General features: G+C 47.5%; 1 protein-coding gene across 3 annotated transcripts in view; it reads right to left on the bottom strand.

Annotated features, from left to right (window-relative positions):
* The window catches only part of GIGYF2 (GRB10 interacting GYF protein 2), a 152,026-nt gene extending 129,871 nt beyond the window's left edge, over positions 1-22,155 (bottom strand). For all 3 annotated transcript variants that reach the window (XM_062193489.1, XM_062193501.1, XM_062193495.1), the window contains exons 1-2: positions 22,065-22,155; positions 14,713-14,777 (exon numbers count right to left, since the gene is read on the bottom strand). The gene's annotated coding sequence lies outside the window, so the exon portion shown is untranslated. The remainder of the gene's footprint in view (positions 1-14,712; positions 14,778-22,064) is intronic.
* Between the last annotated feature and the right edge of the window lie 840 nt (positions 22,156-22,995).

The following is a 22,995-nucleotide window of genomic DNA, read 5'->3' as shown; positions in this document are numbered from 1 at the left end:
TGGCTTCTGCCTGGCCTGGCCCAGCCCCAGCCATTGCAGCCATTTGGGGAGTGAACAACAGATGGAAGATCTCTATGTAACTCTGCCTTTCAAATAAATCTTTAAAAAGTAAAAAAAGTCACATGGGTTGCACACACCCCACACTGGACTGCCGGAGTTACAGTTCTGGCTCTGCTCCTGATTCAGCTTCCCCCTAACGTGCTCCCTGGGAGGCAGCAGGAGATGGAGCCAGCGGGTGGGCCCTCCACCCACGTGGGAGTCCCAGACTGAATTCTGGCTCCTGGTTTCAGTCTGGTCCAGCCCTGGCTATTACAGGCATTTAGGGAGTGAACCGGTGGATGGAGGTTCTATCTACCTACCTACCTACCTCTGTCTCCACCTTTTAATTAAACAAAAACAGAATTATTCTACAAAGGGAGACATTTACAATAAATACTTATTTTGAAGTAAAAAACCAGAACCCAATACAGCGTCTGACACTTCTACTTTAAATATGCTCCCCTAGAGGTTAGCATTGTGGCACAACAGGTTTAGATACCACCTGTGATGCCAGCACCCCATATAAGCACCAGTTCCACTCTCAGCTATTCCACTTATGATCCAGCTCCCTACCAACGCACCTGGGAAACCAGTGTCAGATGAGTGCTTGAACCTCTGCCAACCACATGGGCGGCTCTGGGCTTCACAGCTTGGGCCAGCCCCAGCTATTTCAGCCATTTGGGGAGTGAATTAGCAGAAGAAAGATCTATCTCTCCTTATCTATAACACTGCCTTTCAAGTAAAAGAAAAAAAAAATCTGAAGAAAAAAATGTGCCCAGTACTAATTCCTAGGAAGTCTTGATAAATTGACTAGCTCTCACTATTCCACCAACAGTTCAACAAATGTACTCCTTTGAGGTCCCCAGAATCTTTCCTGTAAAAACTATCTACTATTGCAAATCTCTATTTCCTCAATATGAAAACTCATCTGGAAAAAAATCAGGCAAAATCTTAGATGGAGTGCAGCCACCACTATGCATTGCCTGACAGCAAGACTAACTCAGAGTGAAAACCAAACAACCTGAATTTGCCCCCACTCCCTAAAACCTCCAATGTTCATCAAGCAGAAGAATGACTCCCCTAAGACTCATATATTCTAAACAAACCAAAGTTCCTATCCCTACTCCAGCAGACAGCTATTTTTACCTTAACCAGATTTGGACCTAGAAATCACAAGATTAATAATTTTACAGTGCATCCAAGTTCAACCACTTCAAAACAGCTTAGCCATATCTAATAATCTAAATATATGCTCACCTATTGATCCTGTAACCCACTGCTAGATCTATACCCAAGGAAAACAAATTCATATTTCTTTTTAAGATTTATTTATTAATTTGAAAGTCACAAGTCACACAGAGAGAAGGAGAAGCAGAGAGAGACAGGTCTTCCATCTGCTGGTTCATTCTCCAACTGGCCACAACGCCCAGAGCTGTACCAATCCAAAGCCAGTGGCCAGGAGCTTCTTCCAGGTCTCCCATGCGGATGCAGAGGCCCAAGGACTTGGGCCATCTCCTACTGCTTTCCCAGGCCATAGCATAGAACTGGATCAGAAGTGGAGCAGCCGGGACTCGAACCAGTGCCCATATGGGATACTGGCACTGCAGGTAGTGGCTTTATCCACTATGCTACAGCGCCTGCCCCACAAATTCATATTTCCACCAAAGATCCGCAGCAACTCCATTCATTAACTGCCAAAAGCTGACATTTGGCTATTATGTCTATTAATGTAAATATTCATCTATAGGTAAACAAATACACAAATTATAGAGGTGTTTGTCACAATGGTTAAAATGCCACTTGGAACGATGGCATCCCATATAGGAGTGCCTGGGTTCAAGTCCCAGCTCCATTCCAATTCCAGTTTTCTGATAAGGCACACCCTGGAAGGCAGAAGGTTCAAACAGCTGGGTTCCTGTGGCCTATGTGAGATCTGAATTCAGTTCTGGCTCCCAGCTTTGACCTGGCATGGCTCTGGAAGCTACAGACATTTGGGAAGTGGCCAGCAGAAGGGTGAGATATTTTTCGTTCTGCTTGCTTCTCAAATAAAAAATTAAAATAAATAATTTCTTTAAAAATAAAACAGGGGTTGGTGCCATGGTGCAGCAGGCATTTCATATGGGTTCTGGTTTGAGTCCTGGTAGCTCAGTTTCTGATCCAGCTCCCTGCTTATGCACTTGGGAAGCAGCAAAAACGGCCCAAGTGCTTGGGCCCCTGCAACCGCATGGAACCCCTGAATGGGGCTCCAGCCTCCTGGCTTCTGCCTGGCCCAGTCGTTGCAGATATTTAGCAGATGGAAGACCTCTTTCTCTGTCTCTTCCTCTCTCTGTAACTCTGCCTTTCAAATAAATAAATAAAATCTTTAAAAACAAAGAAATCAAATATACCAAAACAGTATTGTTAACACACTCACTGATGAGAAAATCTCATAAAACAAAATTAGGGGCCGGCACTGTGGCACACCAGGTTAACTTTAACCCTGGCTTGAAGCGCTGACATCCCATATGGGCGCCAATTCTAGTCCCGGCTGCTCTACTTCCAGTCCAGCTCTCTGCTATGGCCTGGGAAAGCAGTGGAAGATGGCCCAAGTCCTTGGGCCCCTGCACCTGCATGGGAGACCCAGAAGAAGCTCCTGGCTCCCGGCTTTAGATCGGCGCAGTTCCAGCCATTGCGGCCAATTGGGGAGTAAACCACCAGATGGAAGACCTCTCTCTACCTCTCCTCTCTCTGTGTAACTCTGACTCTCAAGTTAAAAATAAATAAATCTATTGGCCGGCGCCGTGGCTTAACAGGCTAATCCTCCGCCTTGCGGCGCCGGCACACCGGGTTCTAGTCCCGGTCGGGGCACCAGATTCTATCCCAGTTGCCCTTCTTCCAGGCCAGCTCTCTGCTATGGCCCGGGAAGGCAGTGGAGGATGGCCCAAGTCCTTGGGTCCTGCACCCGCATGGGAGACCAGGAAAAAGCACCTGGCTCCTGGCTTCGGATCAGAGAGATGCGCCGGCCGCAGCGGCCATTGGAGGGTGAACCAACGGCAAAAAGGAAGACCTTTCTCTCTGTCTCTCTCTCTCACTATCCACTCTGCCTGTCAAAAATAAATAAATAAATAAATAAATCTTCAAAACAAAAATAGTCTTCAATTATTCAGCTTATTACTAAGCATTTCAACTAAGGAACAATGAATTATTTTTCAGGAATCACCAAAGGCCAAGGAATTGTCCACATCTATGTGGCCCATACATTATTACGTGAAACCTTAAAAAACAATGAATTTATGTCTACATAAATTACCGTTTTAATGAAAAAAATTTTAATTTATTTTATTTGAAAGGTAGAGTGGGGGGGTGAGAGTAAGGGGAGGGGGGAGAGGGAGAGAGAGAGAGAGAGAGAGAGATCAATCTACCATCCGCTAGTTCAATCCTCAAATGCCTGCAACAGCTGGGGCTGCGCCAGGCTTTAGTCAGGAGCCAGAACTTCACTAGGTCTCCCACTTGGGTGGCAGGGCCCAGGGGCCATCTTCCACCACTTTCTCAGGCACATTAGCAGGGAGCTGGTTCAGAAGTGGAGCAGGGGCTGGCACTATGACATACCAGGTAAACAGCAGCCCGCAGTGCTGGCATCCCATATGGGTGCCGGTTTGAGTCTCAGCTGCTCCACTTCCGATTCAGCTCTCTGCTATGGTCTGGGAAAGTAGTAGAAGATGGCCCAACTCCTTGGGCTCCTGCATCCACGTGGGAGATCTGAAAGAAGCTCCTGGCTTTGTATTGGTCCAGGTCCAGTCGTTGCAGCCACTTGGGCAGTCAACCAGTGGATGGAAGACCTCTCTCTCTGCCTCTGCCACTCTGTAACTCTGCTTTCCAAATAAATCTTTAAAAAAAAAAAAAGTAAACTCTAACTTTTCAAAAAAAAAGAGGGGGGCAGCCAGGACTTCAACTGGTGCCCATAAGGGATGCTGGCACTGCAGATGGCAGCTTAACCTGCTCCACCACAATGCCAGCCAGGCATAGAAAACTTTTTAAAAATTACCATGCTCCATTGACTTTTCGCCTCATCTTAAAAGGAATTAAAATTCCTAATTTACAGTTTTGTGATACACACTGAAACCCAGTACAGTTCTGAATCACTACCCATGTCATGACACTAAGATCAGCTTTATTCCTAAACACTGAAAATTGCCAACAATACAGTTACCCACAGATAAATGCTATACTAGTCGCAGACTATTCTTTTTTTTTTTTTTTTTTTTTTAAGATTTATTGATTTATTTCAAAGTCAGAGTTACACAGAGAGAGGAGATGCAGAGACAGAGAGAGGCCCTCCATCTGCTGGTTCACTCCCCACATGGCCGCAACGGACAGAGCTGTGCCGATCCGAAGCCAGGAGCCAGGAGCCTCTTCTGGGTCTCCCACGCAGGTGCAGGGGCCCAAGGACTTGGGCCATCTTCTAGTGCTTTCTCAGGCCATAGCAGAGAGCTGGACTACAAGTGGTGTACTGGAACTAGAACCGGCGCCCATATGGGATGCTGGCGCTTCAGGCCAGGGCGTTAACCCACTGTGCCACAGCACCGGCCCCTCAGACTATTCTTAACATTAAAAATAAGACCATTGATAGATGCAGCAACATGGACTAATCACAGATATTAACTAGGCAAAAGAAGCCAAATCCAGAAACCATACATGCTGAATGACTCCAATTACTTAAAATTCTAGAAAAGGTAAAATTAATCTGCAATCACAGAAGATACATGGGGGAGAGAAAATGACTGCAAAAAACATTGGAAGAAACTTCTGAGGTTGATGAAAATGTTATTTAACTGTAGTGCTTACACAAGTAGGCACATTTGTCAAAACTTACCAAAATGTACACTGAGTTTAAAATGTACACTTAATGAGCATATTTCAAATGAAGGCATTTTATTTATATATATGTTATATATTTATGTATATGTTATATATATAATAATATATATATCATACCTCAGAAAAGCTAATTAAAAAAAAAAAAGCCTGAGCTCACCATAAGCACGATTTAAATTTAAAATTCCACCCCACAAAGGGGTGGAGGGAATAATTTTACAGTGGACAAACCTGACAAGGTATCAAGATCAATATCAACAGTAAAAAATCATGCTGACATCTGTGATAAAAATGCTACTTTACCTCTGTAAACTTTCTCCCAAAAACCCATACCATCAACATAATCATGAGAAAAACAGCAAATTCTGACACAGAGGCACTCTACAAAATACGCAACCAGGACTCCTCAAACTTATCAAGGTTGTCAAAAAACAAGAATTCAGGAGCCAATGTTGTGGCACAGTGGGTTAAGCAGTTGCTTGTAACTCTGTCATCCGATTATTGGAGCGCAGGTTCTAGTCCAGGCTTCTGATGCCATTCCCCATTAATGCACCTGAGAAAGCAGCAGAAAATGGCACAAGTACTCAGACCCTCCACCCATATGGGAGACTCAGATGGAGTTCTGGGCTCCCAGCTTTGGCCTGGCCCAGACAGGACTGTTGCAGTCATTTGGGGAGTGAATCAACAGATGGAAGATTAGTTCTGATGATTGATCAAGACTGATTTCTCTCTCTCTCTCTCTGTCCCCCAGTCTCCCCTTCTGCCACCTTCCTCCCACCCCACCCCCCACCCCAGTCACTCTGCCTTTCAAATAAATTTTTAAAAACAAAAAAAGTAAAAAAACAAACTGTTATAGTCATTGAAGGCTTAAGGACACAAGCCTAAATGAAACATGGTATTCTGGATAGTATCCTGGAACAGAAAAAAACTCTAAGTAAAACAAGGATTACAAATTAATAATGGACTTTAGTTAGCAACAAAGTATCAATATCAGTTCACAGAGTTTAACAATGTACCAGAGGCAGGGTGCTATGGCTTAGTGGGTTAAACCAGCCCAGGTATCCCAGATCAGGATGCCAGTTCTGAGTCCTAGCTGCTCCACTTCCAGTCCAGTTCCCTGCCAAGGCTCTTGGGAAAAGAGTGGAAGAAAGCCCAAGTACTTGGGCCCCTGCACCCATGTGGGAGACCTTGAAGAAGCTGCTGGCTCCTGGTTTCAGATGGGCGCAGCTCCGGCCGTTGTGGCCATCTGGGGAGTGCACCAGCAGATGCAAGATCTCTCTCTCTGTGTAACTCTGCTTTTCATATAAGTAAAAATAAATCTTTGAAAAGAAATGAAAATAAAAATAACAATGCATCATAGTAATATGTTAAAAATAGGGGAAACGACTATCTTCTCAACTGTCCATAAATCTGAAACTATTCTTTAAAAAAGGTCTATTAGAAAAATAAAGGAAACTGGGTTGTCATTAAAAAGTAAAGGCTTTTAACATTTTTTTAAAGATTTATTTATTTATTTGAAAGTCAGAGTTACACAGAGAGAGGAGAGGCAGAGAAAGAGAGAGGTCCTCCATCCGATGGTTCACTCTCCAGATGGCCGCAACGGCCGGAGCTGCACCAATCTGGAGCCAGGAGCTTCGTCCGGTTCTCCCACACGGGTGCATGGTCTTTGGTCCATTTTCCATTGCTTTCCCAGGCCATAGCAGAGAGCTGGATCGGAAGCAGAGCAGCTGGGACTCTATTAACAGGCGCCCACATGGGATACCAGCACTGCAGGCGGCAGCTTTACCTACTATGCTAAAGCGCTGGTCCCGAATTGCCCGTTTCTTTTTTTTTTTTTTTTTACAGGCAGAGTGGACAGTGAGAGAGAGAGAGAGACAGAGAGAAAGGTCTTCCTTTTGCCGTTGGTTCACCCTCCAATGGCCGCCGTGGCCGGCGTGCTGCGGCCGGTGCATCATGCTGATCCGAAGGCAGGAGCCAGGTGCTTCTCCCGGTCTCCCATGCGGGTGCAGGGCCCAAGCACTTGGGCCATCCTCCACTGCACTCCCGGGCCACAGCAGAGAGCTGGCCTGGAAGAGGGGCAACCAGGACAGAATCCGGCGCCCCATCCAGGACTAGAACCCGGTGTGCCAGCGCCGCAAGGCAGAGGATTAGCCTAATGAGCCGCAGCACCGGCCCCGAATTGCCCATTTCTAAAAATGATTTTGACAGGTCCTTAATACTTTATGAATTACTACTTTGAGGAGCAGAACGGTTTTCAGTATATTACACTCTATATTACATTGATTTTTTAAAAATATTTATTTTTTAAAATAAAATAATTGGGATTGTTTAGTGCTGGGTACATATGAATTTATAACTTGTTATTAGCTGAGATTCCATTAAAAGTAATCTTCTACAGCAGCACTGTCCATCAGAGGTTTCTGCTGTGATGCAGAAAAGCATCCCAATTGTGGCCAATGGGGCAGTGAACCAGTGGATGGAAGACCGGCCTCTCTCTGCCTCTCCTTCTTTAACTCTTTAAAATAAATAAATAAATCTTAAAAAAAAAAATTTACTTTATTTATTTATTTGAGAGAGAACGAAGAGAGAGAGAAAGGTGTTCCATCTTCTGGTTCACTACCCAGATGGCCACAACAGTCAGAGCTGGGCTGATTAGGAGTCAGGAACTTCTTCCAGGTCTCCCACATGGGTGGAGGGAGGGGCCCAAGCACTTGGGCCATCTTCCACTGCTTTCCCAGGCCGTAAACAGAGAGCTGGATCAGAAGAGGTGCACAGCCATGACATGAACCGACACCCATATGGGATGCTGGTGCCAGGAGGAGGCTCAGCCTACCACACTACAGCACTGGCCCCAGTAGTAACTTTTTTTTTAAAGATTTATTTCTGGGGGTTGGCACTGTGGCACAGCAGGTTAACGCCCTGACCTGAAGCACTGGCATCCTATATGGGCGCTGGTTCTAGTCCCGGCTGCTCCACTTTCAATCCAGCTCTCTGCTACGGCCTGGGAAAGCAGTAGAAGATGGCCCAAGTCCTTGCACCCCTGTACGCTTGTGGGAGACCCAGAAGAAGCTCCTGGCTTCAGATCAGTGCAGCTCTGGCCGTTGCAGCCAATTGGGGAGAGAACCAGCGGATGGAAGACTTCTCTCTCTCTGCCTTTCCTCTCTGTGTGTAACTCTGACTTTCAAATAAATAAATAAATCTTTGAAAAAAGAAAAAGATTTATTTTGGGGGTCAGCATTGTGGCATAGCAGGTAAAGCCACAGCCTGTGATGCTAGCATCCCATGAGTATAGGTTCAAGTGCCAGCTGTTCCACTTCTGACCCAGCTCCCAGCTAATGACGTGGGGAAAGCAGCACATAGATGGCCCAAGTGCTTGGGCCCCAGCACCCACGTTTGAGAGCCAGATGAAAAGGCTCCTGGGTTCTGCCTGCCCCAGCAGCCATTTTAGGAGTGAACCAGCAGATGGAAGATGTCTCCCTCCCTCTGATTCTGACTTTCAAAATAAATAAATAAATCTATTAAAAAAATTTTTTTGAAAGGCAGTTACAGCAAGATAGAGAGATCCTTTTCTCTTCCCTGTACTGGGTCACTCCCCCTAATAGCTGCAATACTCTGGGCTGGGTCAATCCAAAGCCAGAAGCCTAGAATTCCATCTGGCTCACCTACATGGACTACAGGGGACCAAGTACCAAGGCCATCTTCCACTGTCTTCCCTGGGGCCTCAGCAGGGAGATGGATCGGAAGTGGAACAGCTGGGACTTGATCTGGCTCTCCAATATGGGATGCCAGCACCGCACGTGGTAGTTAACCTGCTGCAGCACAACAAGGGACCTGACAACTTTCTTTTAAAGATCTATTTTCTTTATTTGAAAGACAGAATTACAGAGAGAGGTAAAGCCAGAGAGAGAAAGGTCTTCCATCCGCTGGTTCACTCCCCAAATGGCTGCAACAGCTGGAGGTGAGCTGATTCGAAGCCAGAAGCCAGAAGCCAGAAGCTTCTTCCCAGTCTCCCACATGGGTGCAAGGGCCCAAGGACTTGGGCCATCTTCTTCTGCTTTCCCAGGCCATAGCAGAGAGTTGGATTGGAAGTGGAACAGCTGGGACTCAAACCGGTGTCTATATGGGATGCCGGTGCTGCAGGCCAGGGCTTTAACCTGCTGCACCATAGCACTGGCCTCAAGCTCTGATAACTTTTAAGAGGATAAAAGGGTCCTGCCATGGTTGAACTTGCCCCTCAAATCTCATGTGCTAGAAACACAATTCAACAGTGTTGGGAAGTGGGGTTTGTTAAGAGGTGAACAGGTCATGAAGAGAACTGTCATTATCAAGCGAACAGTAATCACTAACATGGGTTGTTATGAAAATGAGCTTAGACCGGCACCGTGGCTCAACAGGCTAATCCTCCGCCTAAGCAGCGCCGGCACACCAGGTTCTAGTCCTGGTCGCCCCTCTTCCAGGCCAGCTCTCTGCTGTGGCCCGGGAGTGCAGTGGAGGATGGCCCAAGTCCTTGGGCCCTATACCCCATGGGAGACTAGGATAAGCACCTGGCTCCTGCCTTCGGATCAGCGCGGTGCACTGGCTGCGGTGGCCATTGGAGGGTGAACCAACGGCAAAAGGAAGACCTTTCTCTCTCACTGTCCACTCTGCCTGTCAAAAAAAAAAAAAAGAAAAAGAAAAGAAAACGAGCTCATCCCCAGCTCATTCTTACTCACTCTCAGCCTTTTTCCATGAGATGATAGAGCCAGAAGGCCCTCACTAGATGCCAGCCCCATGCACTTGGACTAGCAGCCTCCAGAACCATGAATCAAATTTCTATTCATTATAAACTATCAGTCTCAAGTATTGTTATAGCAGCAGAAAAAAAAAAGACTAAGACAAGTTCTAAAGCCAAAAAGTTGAAAATGGGGCACCTAAGACACTGGTTAGGACACTTGCATCCCACCTCAGAGTACCTAGGTTCAACTCCCGGCTCCTGCTCCTAATTCCAGCTTCCTGCTTAATGCAGTCCCTCCAAGGCAACAGAGATTGCTCAAGTGGTTGAATCTGCACTCACATGAGAGACCTGGACTGAGTTCCCAGCTCCTGATAGCGGCCTCCACTGCTGTAAGCATTTGGGGAGTAAACGGGAGCTCTCTCACTCTCTCTGAATCTCTGACAAATAAATAAATGTTGATGTCTATGTCAAGAAGGAAAAAAGTAACAAATGAAAGAACACTTGGGGTGGGCGTCTGGCACAGCGGTTTAGACGCCACTTGAGATGCAGGCGTCCCACATCAGAGTACCCGGGACTGAGATGCCACTCTGCTTCCAATCCAGCTTCCTGGGAGGTAGCAGGTGGTGGCCTGGATACTTGGGTCCTTGTCACTATGTGGGACTTAAAACTTGTGTACTCTTGAAAACACATCCAAGGTACAGTAAAAACACCAAGATCTCAAATGTGACACTAAGAATCTAGGGTTTTAAAACTTTATCTTTTCCAAGGACAGACAGACTTTTCAGAGTTTAGGTGATTATATGATTGACTGCCTCTCCTATGAGGCTGTAATTCCCATGAAGATAGCCTATGTGTTTTGCTCACCACTAACGCTAGCCCAGCATGTCGCACAAAGCAAGACTTCAAATAATCCTTGGATTAAAAAAATTTTTAGAGGGTCGGTGTTGTGGCAAAGGTTAAGCTGCCCCTCGGGATGCCTGTATCCCACATCAGAGGGCCTGAAATCAAGTCCTGCTTCCTGCTAATGCAGAACCCTAGAGACAATAGGTGACGGCACAAGTCATGGGTCCCTGCTAGCAATGTGGGAGCGAAATAAACTCCAGGCTCCTGGTTTTGGCCTGGCCCAGCTTAAACACTGGAGGGAAGTCTCAGTAGATCTTTTTCTCTCACTCTGCCTTTCAGATAAATAAAAATCAAGTTTAAAAAAAATTTTTTTAAATGGCCAGCATCATGAGGCACCAAATTATGCCATTGCTTGCCACACCAGCATCCCTTATCACCATGCCAGTTAGGGTTAAAGTACCCACTGCTCAGCTGATGATCCAGCTTCCTGCTAATGTGCCTGGCAGGGAGCAAAGGATGGCCCAGGTGCTTTGGCCTATGTGAGAGACCCAGATTGAGTTCCTGGCTCCTAAACTGGCCTGACTGAGCCCTGACTGTTGTGGCCACTTGAGGAGCGAACCAGCAGATGAAAGATTCCTTCCTTCCTTCCTCCCTCCTTCCCTCCATTCCTTCCTTCCTTCCTTCCTTTCTCTCTCTCTATCTCTCTCTCTCTCCCCTCTCTCTCCTCTCTGTTGCTCTGCCTTTCAAACAGATAAATAAATAAGCCTTTTAAAAAAAATTTAAGACAGGACCGTGCTGTGGTACAGCAGGTTAAAGCTCCCACTTGCAGTGGGCCATCCTCTACTGCTTTCCAGGCCACAGCAGAGAACTGGATCAGAAGTGGAGCAGAAGTGGGATGCCGGAGCCGCAGGCAGAGGCTTTACCCACTATGTCACAGCATCAGCCCCATGGATTATATCTTTTTGAATCTCAAAAAGTCCTGAATATGTCTTCCATCAATGTCCATATTCAAGAAAGTGTACAATTTGAGAAGGATCTCTTCTACCTTAAAAATAAACTCAGCTGCAATCTCTTAAAAAAAAAAAAAAACTTGGCTAAAACTATCATTGGAATCACATCTGTGACGTGCCACATCATTATGTACATTACTTTTAATAGTAATTCCTAAACTTTTCATCAAAAATCTAGATATACTGGGGCAAACTGGTCTCAAAAGTAAAGAGCACTTCAAAATACTCTGTTAGAAAGTCTGCTTGAGAATCACCTAATAATTCTAGAACACAAAAACACACCACTTCAAAACTTTATCCTGTCTCACTGTCCTTTCCAGACAAGATCCACACCACAATTCACTAATCATATGAACCCTCTAGGAAGCCCCACCCTTCAGATTCTACATGAATTTCTAACTTTCAAGTACTGCTTAGTATTACAAAAAGCACCCTGAAATTGACAAAAACAATCAATAGACAATAAAATAAACTGTTTCACAAACTATGCTTATTGCTTACTGCTTATCTGCTTACGTTCATTTGCTAAATCTTTACCTGAGATGCTCCTCTGAATCCCCCCAATCCAGAGCATCTGTTAAAAACTGCACTAGAAGTTCCAACAAGGATGCCTGGCGATACCCACTGGGCCTCATTCACCACAATTTTTGTATGTAAGCTCAAACTGCAGAGTTGTACTCGGGAAAATTTTCTAGAATGCTGGATAAGAAAAAAACATCCAGCAGCTTTCTGTACAAGTCTATCGACAACAGCCCCTACCCTTAAGAGTGAGGCCTTTAAGTAACTGTTTGCACTTCTAGATCCCAACCACAAGGCCAGAAATAATTGGACCACTGATGGAGAACACATTCAACCAATCAACTTTCTGTCACAGAAGTTTGAAATTTATAGACATTCAGCTAGTAATCAGCTAGCAGCGTTAAAGCTTGAGTTCATTTATGGCTCGAAGAATGAAGGGATCATTTTTTTTTCCAAATGATTATTTATCTGAAAGAGTAACAGAGATCTTCCATCCACTGGTTCACTCCCCATACAGCTCCCACAGTCAGAGCAGGGCCAGGCGGAAGCCAGGAACTCAAGCCTATCTCCAACATAGGTGTTAGGAACTTAAGTACTTGAGCTATTGCTTCCTAGACACATTAGCAGGGAGCTGGATCAGAAGTACAGAGTAGCTGGGACTCAAACCAGCTCTCCAATATGACACGGGCATCCCAAACAGCAGCTTCCACCACTGTGCCAGAACACCTAGCCCCCGTCATTTTTTCCCATGTGCTTGTTACAGGGCAAAAGGCCAGACTGTAGAAACACAACTAAAGCCCGAGGAGAGAATGCCTCTGAGCAGCTGGGAGAAAAGTGCTCTCTGGTTCACACCCTCCGCAGCCAGCACTCCTACGTTCTCTGAGATATCTTAGCACCCTGTCCACAAAGCGCACACCTTTCTGTTGCTTCTTCGAAAATCGTTACCTGGGCCACGCATTAGGCGTAATGGGTAAGACACCCACATCCCTTACCAGAGGGATATCTCTTGGAATGCCCACATCCCTTTCTCAGAGGGCCTGAGTTCAAATCCCAGCTCTGCTCCTCATTCCAGTTTCCTGCGAATGCATACTCTAGCAGGCAGCAAGGGATGACTCAAGTAGTTGAGTTGCCTATACCACAAAGTAAGATACCTGGATTAGCCTGGCCCAGCCCCAGCTATTGCAAGCATCTGGGGAGCGAATCAGTAGATGGAAGAGCTCTTTCCTTCTCTGTGTCATTCAAATAAATAAAACAATTTTTTTGTAAACCATTATTACAGCAAGGGAGGGAGAGAGAGAAGGGTAGTTTTATAACAATTATATCTATCAAGGCCGGCGCTATTGCACAGGTTAATCCTCCACCTGTAGCGCTGGTATCCCATATGGGCTCCAGTTCGAGTCCCGACTGCTCCTCTTCCAATCCAGCTCCTTGCTAGAGCCTGGAAAAGCAGCAGAAGATGGCCCAAGTCCTTGGGTCCCACACCCGCATGGGAGACTTGGAAGAAGCTCTTGGCTCCTGTCTTCAGATCTGCTCAGCTCTGGTTGTTGCTGCCATTTGGGGAGTGAACCAGCGGATGGGAGACCTTTCTGTCTGTCTCTCCCTCTCACTGTCTGTAACTCTACCTCTCAAATAAATAATTAAAATATTTTTAAAAAGGAATGTCTTTATTAAAAAAAATTGTGTCTATGAACTACATGGAATCTGTTCTCTTTGTATTACTATCACATTAACATGAATATTATGTTGTATTATTATTTTATTGCATTTGCTATGACTCTGAGAATATATTAAGAAATTCCTGGGGCTGGCACTGTGGAGCAGTGGGTTAAAGCCCCAGCCTGCAGCACCGGCATCCCATATGGGCGCTGGTTTGATTCTGGCTGCTCCACTTCTGATCCAGCTCTCTGCTATGGTCTGGGAAAGCAGTGGAAGATGGCTCAGGTCCCTAAGCCCCTGCACCCACGTGGGAGACCCAAAGCAGCTCCTGGCCCCTTGCTTCGGATCAGCTCAGCTCTAGCTGTTGCGGTCATTTAGGAGTGAACCAGCAGATGAAAGACCTTTCTTTCTCTCTGGCTCTTCCTCTCTTGGTAACTCTTTCAAATAAATAAAATAAACCTTAAAAAAAAAAAACAAAAAAAGAAAGAATTTCCTTGGGGCTGGCACTGTGGCATAGCAGGTAAAGCCACCACCTGCAGTGCCGGCATCCCATCTGGGTACCACTTCAAGTCCTGGTTGCTCCACTTCCAATTTAGCTCTCTGCTATGGCCTGGGAAACAGCAGAAGATGGCCCAAGTGCTTGGGCCCTGCACCCACGTTGGAGATCCAGAAGATGCTCCTGGCTCCCGGCTTTGCATTGGCCTAGCTCTGGCCATTGCGGCCATCTGGGGAATGAACCAGCAGATGGAAGACCCCTCTCTCCCTCTGCCTCTGCCTCTCTGTAACTCTGCCTTTCAAAGAAATAAATAAATCTTTTTTAAAAAATTCCTTAAAAAAGATAAATAAGTAAATAAACAAAAATCATTACAATAATTTAAACACAAATCCACACCAGGGTCAATGCAAAAAGGGTATTAATCTTATGGTTTACAGAAGATCTGAGCGGAATCAGAGATGTTTCTATTTAAAATAACCTGTAACCTCAGGAAAAATAATACAACGAAAGTAACTGAAAACCGGAAGCAAAAATCACCAATCTGCATAAGGCCTCAGCTTGGTCATCCCTTCCACACTTACCTGTTCAAAAGTTCTGCTGGTTCACAGCAGGGATTGGAGCAGACTTTGTTCAGGTCCTTTTAACACTGTAAATAATAAAAATATCACTATAAATTACCTAGTAATTCCACAGGAAAACTTTTAAAGCATCATTTTTCATCAGCAGTATCTTTTACACAGAATGGCTTCCAAGACTTGTCACAATGAGGCCAGCACTGTGGTACAGAGGGTTAAGCTGTCGTCCGCAAAGCCAACATCTCCTATGAGCACCGGTTCAAGTCCCAGCTGCTCCACTTCCAATCCGGCTCCCTGCTAATGCACCTGGCAAAGCAATGGAAGATGGTCCAAGTACCTGGACACCTATTACCTGTGTGGAGACCTGGATGAAGATCCTTGCTCATGGCTTCTACCTGGTCCAGCCTCAGCCTTTGCAGCCATTTGGGGAGTAAACCAGTGGATGCAAGATCTTCGATCTCTTTCTCCCCCTCCCCCCCCCCCATCTATCTCTGCTTTTCAAATAAATAAATCTTTAAGGGGGAGAGGGGCAGCGCTGTGGCATAGAAGTTTAGGCCTCAGCCTGCAGTGCCAGCATCCCATATGGGAAACAGTTCAAGTCCTGGCTGCTCCACTTCCAATCCAGCTCCCTGCCAATGACCTGGGAAACAGCGAAAGATGGTCTAAGTGCTTGGGCCACTGCACCCACGTGGGAGACTCTGAAGAAGCTCCTGGCTCCTGGCTTCGGCCTGACCCAGCCCTGGCTGTTGCAGCTATCCAGGGAGTGAACCAGCGGATAGTAAATCAATAGATCTTTCTCTCTCTCCACGCTCCCCCCAAATCTCTGCCTTTCAAATAAATAAATCTTTATAAATAAGTAAAATGAAATTTTTTAAAGATTCTTATTTATTTATTTGAGAGGCAGAGAGAGAGACAGATATCTTCCATCCCCTGGTTCACTCCTCAAATGGCCGCAATGGAGCCAGGAGCTTCTTCCGGGTCTCCCACACTTGGGCCATCTTCCACTGCTTTCCCAGGTACATTAGCATGGAGCTGGATTGGAAGTGGAGCAGCTGGGACTCAAACAAGCACCCATATTGGATGTGGGCACTGCAAGCCAGGGCTTTAACCCACTGCGCCTCAGCACCAGCCCCTAAATAAATAAATGTCTTAAGACAAGATCAAAATATTAGAAATCACGGTGTATATACAAACTAGTATCTTCTAACATCTAGAGAATCTCAGTAGCACTAGAGTAAGACTGAAACACCCACTTCTAACCAAAGTCCTAAATGACTCTGATGAAGCTAACAAATGAACACCACTATAGCGTTTTAGCAAAGTGATTATTTGAAGTTTTCATTCAAAACCACAGTACAGGGCTTTGATACTAACTTTTACAGCACATCACAGCAACATGCATCCTATGCTAATAAGCACTGAGTCCCAAAAATATGACCACTGCCAAAATAACCACAAAGCAAAACTCCAGGTGTTTTCAGTTGCAAAAACACAAGTTGCTTTTAATGCTGTGTGGAGACAGTATCTTAAAAATCCACAGGAGGGGCCAGCGCCGTGGCTTAACAGGCTAATCCTCTGCCTGTGGCGCCGGCACACCGGGTTCTAGTCTCAGTTGGGGCACCGGATTCTGTCCCAGTTGCCCCTCTTCCAGGCCAGCTCTCTGCTATGGCCCGGGAAGGCAGTGGAGGATGGCCCAAGTCCTTGGGTCCCTGCACCCACATGAGAGACCTGGAAGAAGCTCCTGGCTTTGCTGTGGCCCAGCCCTGGTCATTGCTGCCATTTGGAGAATAAACTAGTGGATGCAAGATTCTCTCTCTCTCTCTCTCTCTCTCTCTGCCTTTCCCTCTCTGTGTCTACACCTTTCAAGTAAAATGAATAAATCTCAAAAAAAAAAAAAAATCCACAGGATAGGGCTGACTTTGATATAGCAGGTTAAACTGCTGCCTGCAACGCAGGAATCCCATATGGGCACCAGTTCAAGTCCCAACTGCTCCACTTCTGATCCAGCTCCCTACTAATGTGCCTGGAAAAATAAAGGAAGATGGCCCAATTGCTTGAGCCCTTGCCACCCACATGGGAGACCCAGAAGAAGCTCCTAGCTCCTGGCTTCAGCCTGGCCCAGCTCTGGATATTGAGGGTATTTGGGGAGTAAACCAGCGATCTCTATCTCTCCTTCTCTCTGTAACTGTCTCTTTCAAATAAATCTTAAAAATAAAAAATCCATTGGATAGTGGTATTTCAAGTGACAACAAGGAGTGAATCAAAGTATAATTGCTTCAAGTGGCTTCTTAGCTAAAACCAAATGATGCTTTAAAGAATGCTGCTACTATCGAGTCAAAAAACAATTAAAAATTAAGAGGGCAGGTATCAAACATGCAGTGGCTAGGACACTACTTGGGATGCACACATCCCGAATGGGAGTGCCTGGGTTCCAGTCCAACTCCATTCTGAATTCCAGCTTCCTATTAATGTACACCCTGGAAGGCAGCAGGTAGTTGGATCTCTACCACACACACAGGAAACTAGGATTAAGTTCCAGGTTCCTGGCTTTGGCCTGAACCAGCCCTGGCTTATAGCTATTTGGGGAGTAAACCAGCAAGTGAGAGATATTTGTCGGCACACTATCTAGCTGACATTCTTTCTTTCAAATAAATGAAATAAAAAATAAAAATGCTTAAATGAACAATGTGCATAATTTTATGATATTACAAAAAAAATTAAGGCTGACAATTTTATTAACAGCAAGAAAGCTTGAGAAAGTCACTTCTGCCTTTAATTTTGCAGAAAAAGAGCCATGCTAGAGTGTCCTAAAGGTCATGTGACTTTACCTATGTACTCTGCTGTGTTGTGAAGGGAAGGGAGACGGCCAGATAACAAAACGCTTCTCTGGGCCTCACTCAGGAGAACAAGCTCCAGCCTATCTCCCATTTTAAGTATAAATTAAATTGAAGTTAATGAAACCCTGCAGTTAACAAGAAAATATAAAACTGTGTTCCTTCATTTTAACTACTTAAAGAAGTATGTGAAAATACTTTCATAAAATAAAGTTTGGTAACGTAAAGAAGAATTTTTTTTCAAATCTCTCCTCTTTCCTCCCTCAACCTCACACAAAATATGGGCAATTCTACAAAGGTATCATTTTTTTTTTTTTTTTTTTTTTTTTACAGGCAGAGTGGATAGTGAGAGAAAGAGACAGAGAGAAAGGTCTTCCTTTTTGCCGTTGGTTCACCCTCCAATGGCCACTGTGGCTGGCGCATCTCGCTGATCCAAAGCCAGGAGCCAGGTGCTTCTCCTGGTCTCCCATGCGGGTGCAGGGCCCAAGGACTTGGGTCATCCTCCACTGCCTTCCCAGGCCATAGCAGAGAGCTGGCCTGGAAGAGGGGCAACCGGGATAGGATCCAGCACCCCGACCGGGACTAGAACCCGGTGTGCCGGCGCCGCAAGGCGGAGGATTAGCCTGTTAAGCCATGGCGCCGGCCCAAAGGTATCATTTTATATTCCCACAAAATTAATCTAGTATATTTCTCACTCACATCATGAGAAAACAATAATATGTTGAAGAAATGCTGGGATTCTAATTACAGGTGAACTTACGCATGAAATAAAAATCTCCTTATATTTTTACAGGTATGTAGTTCTTCACAGTATTAAAAATGGAGTGTCAGCTGTTTGCCTGGGAAAGTTGTGGCCTAGCAGTTGAGACACCACTTGGTCCCAGCTCCACTCCTAATTCCAGCTTCCTGCTAATCCATACCCTAAAGGTCGCAGAGGACTGCTCAAGTCCTTGGGTCCCTGCCTCTCACATGACCTGGATTGAGTTCCTGGTCTCAGATTCAGTCCTAGCCAAGGGCCACTGCAGGCATCTGGGGAGTGAACCAGCAGATGCAATCGATCTCTCTCTCTTCCTCCCTCCTCTCTAACAAATAAAAATAAAATAAGTTAACACACAAAAAAATCAAAATCCTAAATCTTTATTACTATAAAATCCTGGTGAGGGCCAGGGGAGGGGAAAAAGGCCTGGATTCACACTTCCACAACAACCAAAGAATATGAAGGCAATTCAAACTGTTGAAGAAATATGGACATTTAACTTGCCTCTAAAATACCTGGATCAACACCAACATAGGCTGTAGATGCAACCTATTTGAGACTGGTCCCACTATAAAAGAAACAGAATAAAAAAGAAAGTATGGAAGATTTAATCAGCAGGGACTAACAGAGAACTGCAAACACAGTCAGTCTTTGAAAATGGTTCAAATCAAGGACCCTTCAGAAGGGAAAGAGTAGGGGGGACAGCAGGAATCTCTCCATCCACAAAGGTTCTCCCAGATAGCACTATCAACAGTGTCATCTTCCAGTGTGAAGGTCAACAGAGACTAGACAGGAGCATTAAAATGCAGAGTCATAAGAACAAATGAGCTGATACAACATCAAAGACATTATAATTTGGAGATATTTCACAAATCCAACAAATGAACAAAAAGGAGAAAAGCAATTCATTAAAACACTACTTCATCACCATGTCCCCACTTAGCTAAGAAGCTCCATCCACAGCCTGACCCCACAATCCCTCTTTCTGTGATTTTGAGGCAAGCCTACTACAAACTACCTTTCACACGTGCAACCCACCAGTAAAACATTCCAAGACAAAAATATTAAACCCCTCAGGTAAAGGGGACATTTACGAAAGTTCAGCAGTAAGAATAAGGGAAAAGAACTATAAGGATTTAGGGAAAAAAATTTCCTAGTCTATTAAGTATCAGGTCAGGTTGGTCAGAAAACTAGTCTGAAAGGTAAAGCATGGAGGAATAAAAAAAAGCAAAGTTCTATGCATGTAAAATGCTACAAAGGATATATGAATTCACAGAGGCCCCTGGACACGAGAACTAGACTGGACAGCAGAGAACTCAGAAAAATTCTTTACTGGCCAGATCGAGGCGGACTTGAGTTTACAATGATTCCTCTTAATTACATTCCTTAATCATCTGCATCTAAACTTTAAAGGAAGTCCCTCCTTTCCCCACATTTTCAAATATCCTGAAATGTCCAAAGATCCTCTTCTTAGAAAAAAAATTCCTTCCGAAAAATATAGTTTATTTTTTAAGTTTTACTTTTTAGTGGGGAAATTCACCACAACTGCCTGGCATATATTCATTATCTGAATTTTCCAAATGGGGGGAGGGGAAGGTGGCAGGAGGAGATCGTGTGGAAGGGGTTGGAGCCGCTGGCCCAGAACTCCAGAACCTCGATTTTCCTTTCTGAGTCTCAATGAGCAATCCTTTCCCCTTAGCACAGAGGCAGACCCACCCTGCTGCTCCGAGCCTCCCTGGCACCCTGGCCGGTCACCGGTCACCTCCCACCTCGGTCCTCGCTGCCCCTAGTGTGGAGCGCTCTTCCAGCACATTGCTAAAGGAACAGCACCTCCACCTGCCAGGCCTCCCCTCGAATGCTGGCTTTCCCACGAGGCCTTCTCCTCCAATCCTCTTAATAACATCCTGCCTCCCTGTGTCATTTTTTCGCCACATCACTTACACAACATACAGTCTCTGACTGACAATGGTTCAACTTAAGAGTTTTTCTACCTTGCAAAGATGGGAAAGAAATATGCATTCAGTAGAGACCATACTGGGAATGAGTCTGGATCCTCTCCTGGGCTGGCAACACAGTCCGATTCTCTCTCCCTATACAAGCAGAATCTCCCAGTCACCCCAAGATCACAGGGACACAACCAACCTCACATGCTCTGTGTGCTCAAGCTGTGATATTCAAAGGCTAGGTGGGGCAAATGCATCTTCAACTAGTGCTGAGTTTATGGAGCTGTAGCTTCACAGTAAGCAAGGAGCATCTTCATATTTTACCTAAGAATTCATTTTCTGTCTACCAGTGAGTTCTACTGAGACAGGAATTGGTCTGTTTTGCTTCCAGCACCCAACACTGTAGTTAAGTGCTCAAGAACTGTCAAGTAAATGATGCAGAAATAAATGAACAAATAACTAAGCGGGTTGACCCTTCTCCCTCCCCAGCCTCAAAATCCTAAAATGTTCTCCGAAGTATCAAAAGGGTGTGAAGGCTTTTCCTTCCCGGTGAATCACCACCGTCAAATGTTCAAGGAAGGGTCACGTGTCATCGCTCCAAACACATGCCACATTTACGTCTTTTTCCTAGGATCCTCTTCGGACGTCAACAGCTGACAAAAGTACACATTCCAGCTCCAGCGCTCCAATCTGCTACTCCGGCGAGTGACACACACGAAAACACCGATAAACGAGAGAAAGCGTCTGTCTGCGCTCAGCAAAACGGGCCAACGTGGAAGGCCAGCGATGCAGAGAGGAGAAGGTTGGAAGTTCGTGTACAGAATGACCAAAAAAGAAAAAACTTTTCTTCTATCCTAGGAAGTCACCAGATTCCAAAAAGGAAATACTACATAAGGGACAACTACCTTCCCTGAACACACACTGGGGATCCAAACTGCCTAGGAGCCAGGGCTCAGCACTGGGCAGGGCGCCGCTCTCGGCTGCAGGTTCAACTGGAATACTTACCTTGCCTACAGAGACTAGGTGTGTGAGGTGCTTTGACTTTCAGGAGGACGGGGGCGGCAGGAGGGTGCACGCAAAGCCACGCTCCTGCTCTCCGCACACGGTCACCAACCTGCTTTCACACCTCCCTGGCCTGCTCGTTGGCCTCATGTGTCGGCCACCATACTCGAGTGTTCGGAGTGCTTCGTGGGAAACTGCTGACACCGAAGGCTACCGTGCCCGCTCCCACCGGAGGTGCGCCTTCCAGGGCCCGAAGCTGCCACGGGCTCTGCGGGCCCAGCCTCGCCTCGGGCCTGGTCCGGACCCGGTCCTCCGGCCGCGGAAGGGGCCTCCCCCGGCCAGATGCTCCGCGGGGGCCAGGTGTGGGCAGGCGGGCCGGCGGGGGCAGCTGTCCGCCGGCAGCAGCTGCTCCCCGGGGCGCCCGGGGCCGGGCGGGCTGGCAGGCCTCGCAGGGCGAGCCCTCCGGCCCTGAGCGGCCGGCCTGACACTGCCCGCCCCTCCACCCTCCTCCCTTCCTCGGCTCGCCCCGCAGTGCCACGGGGGCCCGGCGGAGGGGGCGTCCCCGCGGCCGAGCCGCGCCCGGGCCCGCCGTGCCGCCCGCCCGGGCGGAGGTCCCTCCGGCCCCGCACCTGACCTGTCCCCCCTCGCCTGACGTCCCAGCCGGCCGCGGCGGCCTGTGGGTGTCCCCATGCGGCCGGGCCGGGTCCGGCTGGAGCGGGAGGACGTGAGTGCGGACGCAAGGCCAGGCGGCCCGAGGCGCGGCGGCAGGGCCAGGGCGCAGAGCGGAGCCGGACAGGGGAGCGGGACGGAGTCGCTGGTTACCTGCGGTCCGGGACAGGGAGTCTCTCAGAACCCAAGTCAGTCCTCAGCCTCAACAACACAAGATGGCCGACACGTCGCCACGCACATCACGTGACCGCGCCCCGCTCCGGCCCCGCCCCCGGCCCGCCCCGTTCCCCTCCCCGCTCCCCAGCCTCCCACGACATCTTTCCCTTTCCGCTGCCTCCCGCCCCTTCGCGCGGACACGCCCCCGCCCGAGACCCGGATGCGAGGCCGGGCGGGGGCGGGGCGGCGGCAGCGCGCAGGCGCCGTGGGGGCCCGTGGCGGCCGCTGCACGCCTGCCCTTGGGTTGAGTGGAGCTGGCGTGCGGACTTGGACCCGGGCCGGGGCCTGTGACTCACTGTCCTACACACCCAGGCCGCGGCCCGGCTGCGGCTCGGAAGCCTCTCCATCGCTGACGCGCTGGCTTTCCGAACCAGAACTGTTCCACAGCTTTGCGCGCAGCGTTGCTATGCCGGAGCGCAAGGCAAGCGCCGAGACCCGATCCCCCAGTTTGTCATGGGGTGACAGCTCTGGCGGAGCGGGGGACCCTGTCCGGAGCTGGAGTGGGACCGCCCTCCGACGTGAAAGCCTCCCGCTGCGGCACGCCCGGCGGTGCCGGACGCTGGGGCTGAGCCGGTGGCTGTGCTGGGCTCCCCGTTCCTAGCTGGGCGCCCCGAATGTTCGCTGCCAGACCTGGGAACTCTGCCCCTCGCGGGCCATCCCGTTCCCTCCTGGGCCTGCACCCGCTCCCTTCCCGTCAGGTCGGCCGGCCACCCTCTCCAGTCCTTGCTGACGGCCCCAGGGCTCGGGCCCTGCCACCCTCCTGGGAGATGGAGGTCCAGGCGCCTGGCTTCCTCCTGGCCCCAGGGCTCGGGCCCTGCCACCCTCCTGGGAGACTGAGGTCCAGGCGCCTGGCTTCCTCCTGGCCCAG

Source organism: Lepus europaeus, chromosome 1, assembly GCF_033115175.1.
Source record: "Lepus europaeus isolate LE1 chromosome 1, mLepTim1.pri, whole genome shotgun sequence".
Taxonomy (NCBI): domain Eukaryota; kingdom Metazoa; phylum Chordata; class Mammalia; order Lagomorpha; family Leporidae; genus Lepus; species Lepus europaeus.
Note: the sequence above shows the minus strand (reverse complement) of the source record. Positions and strands in the feature narration are given on the sequence as shown.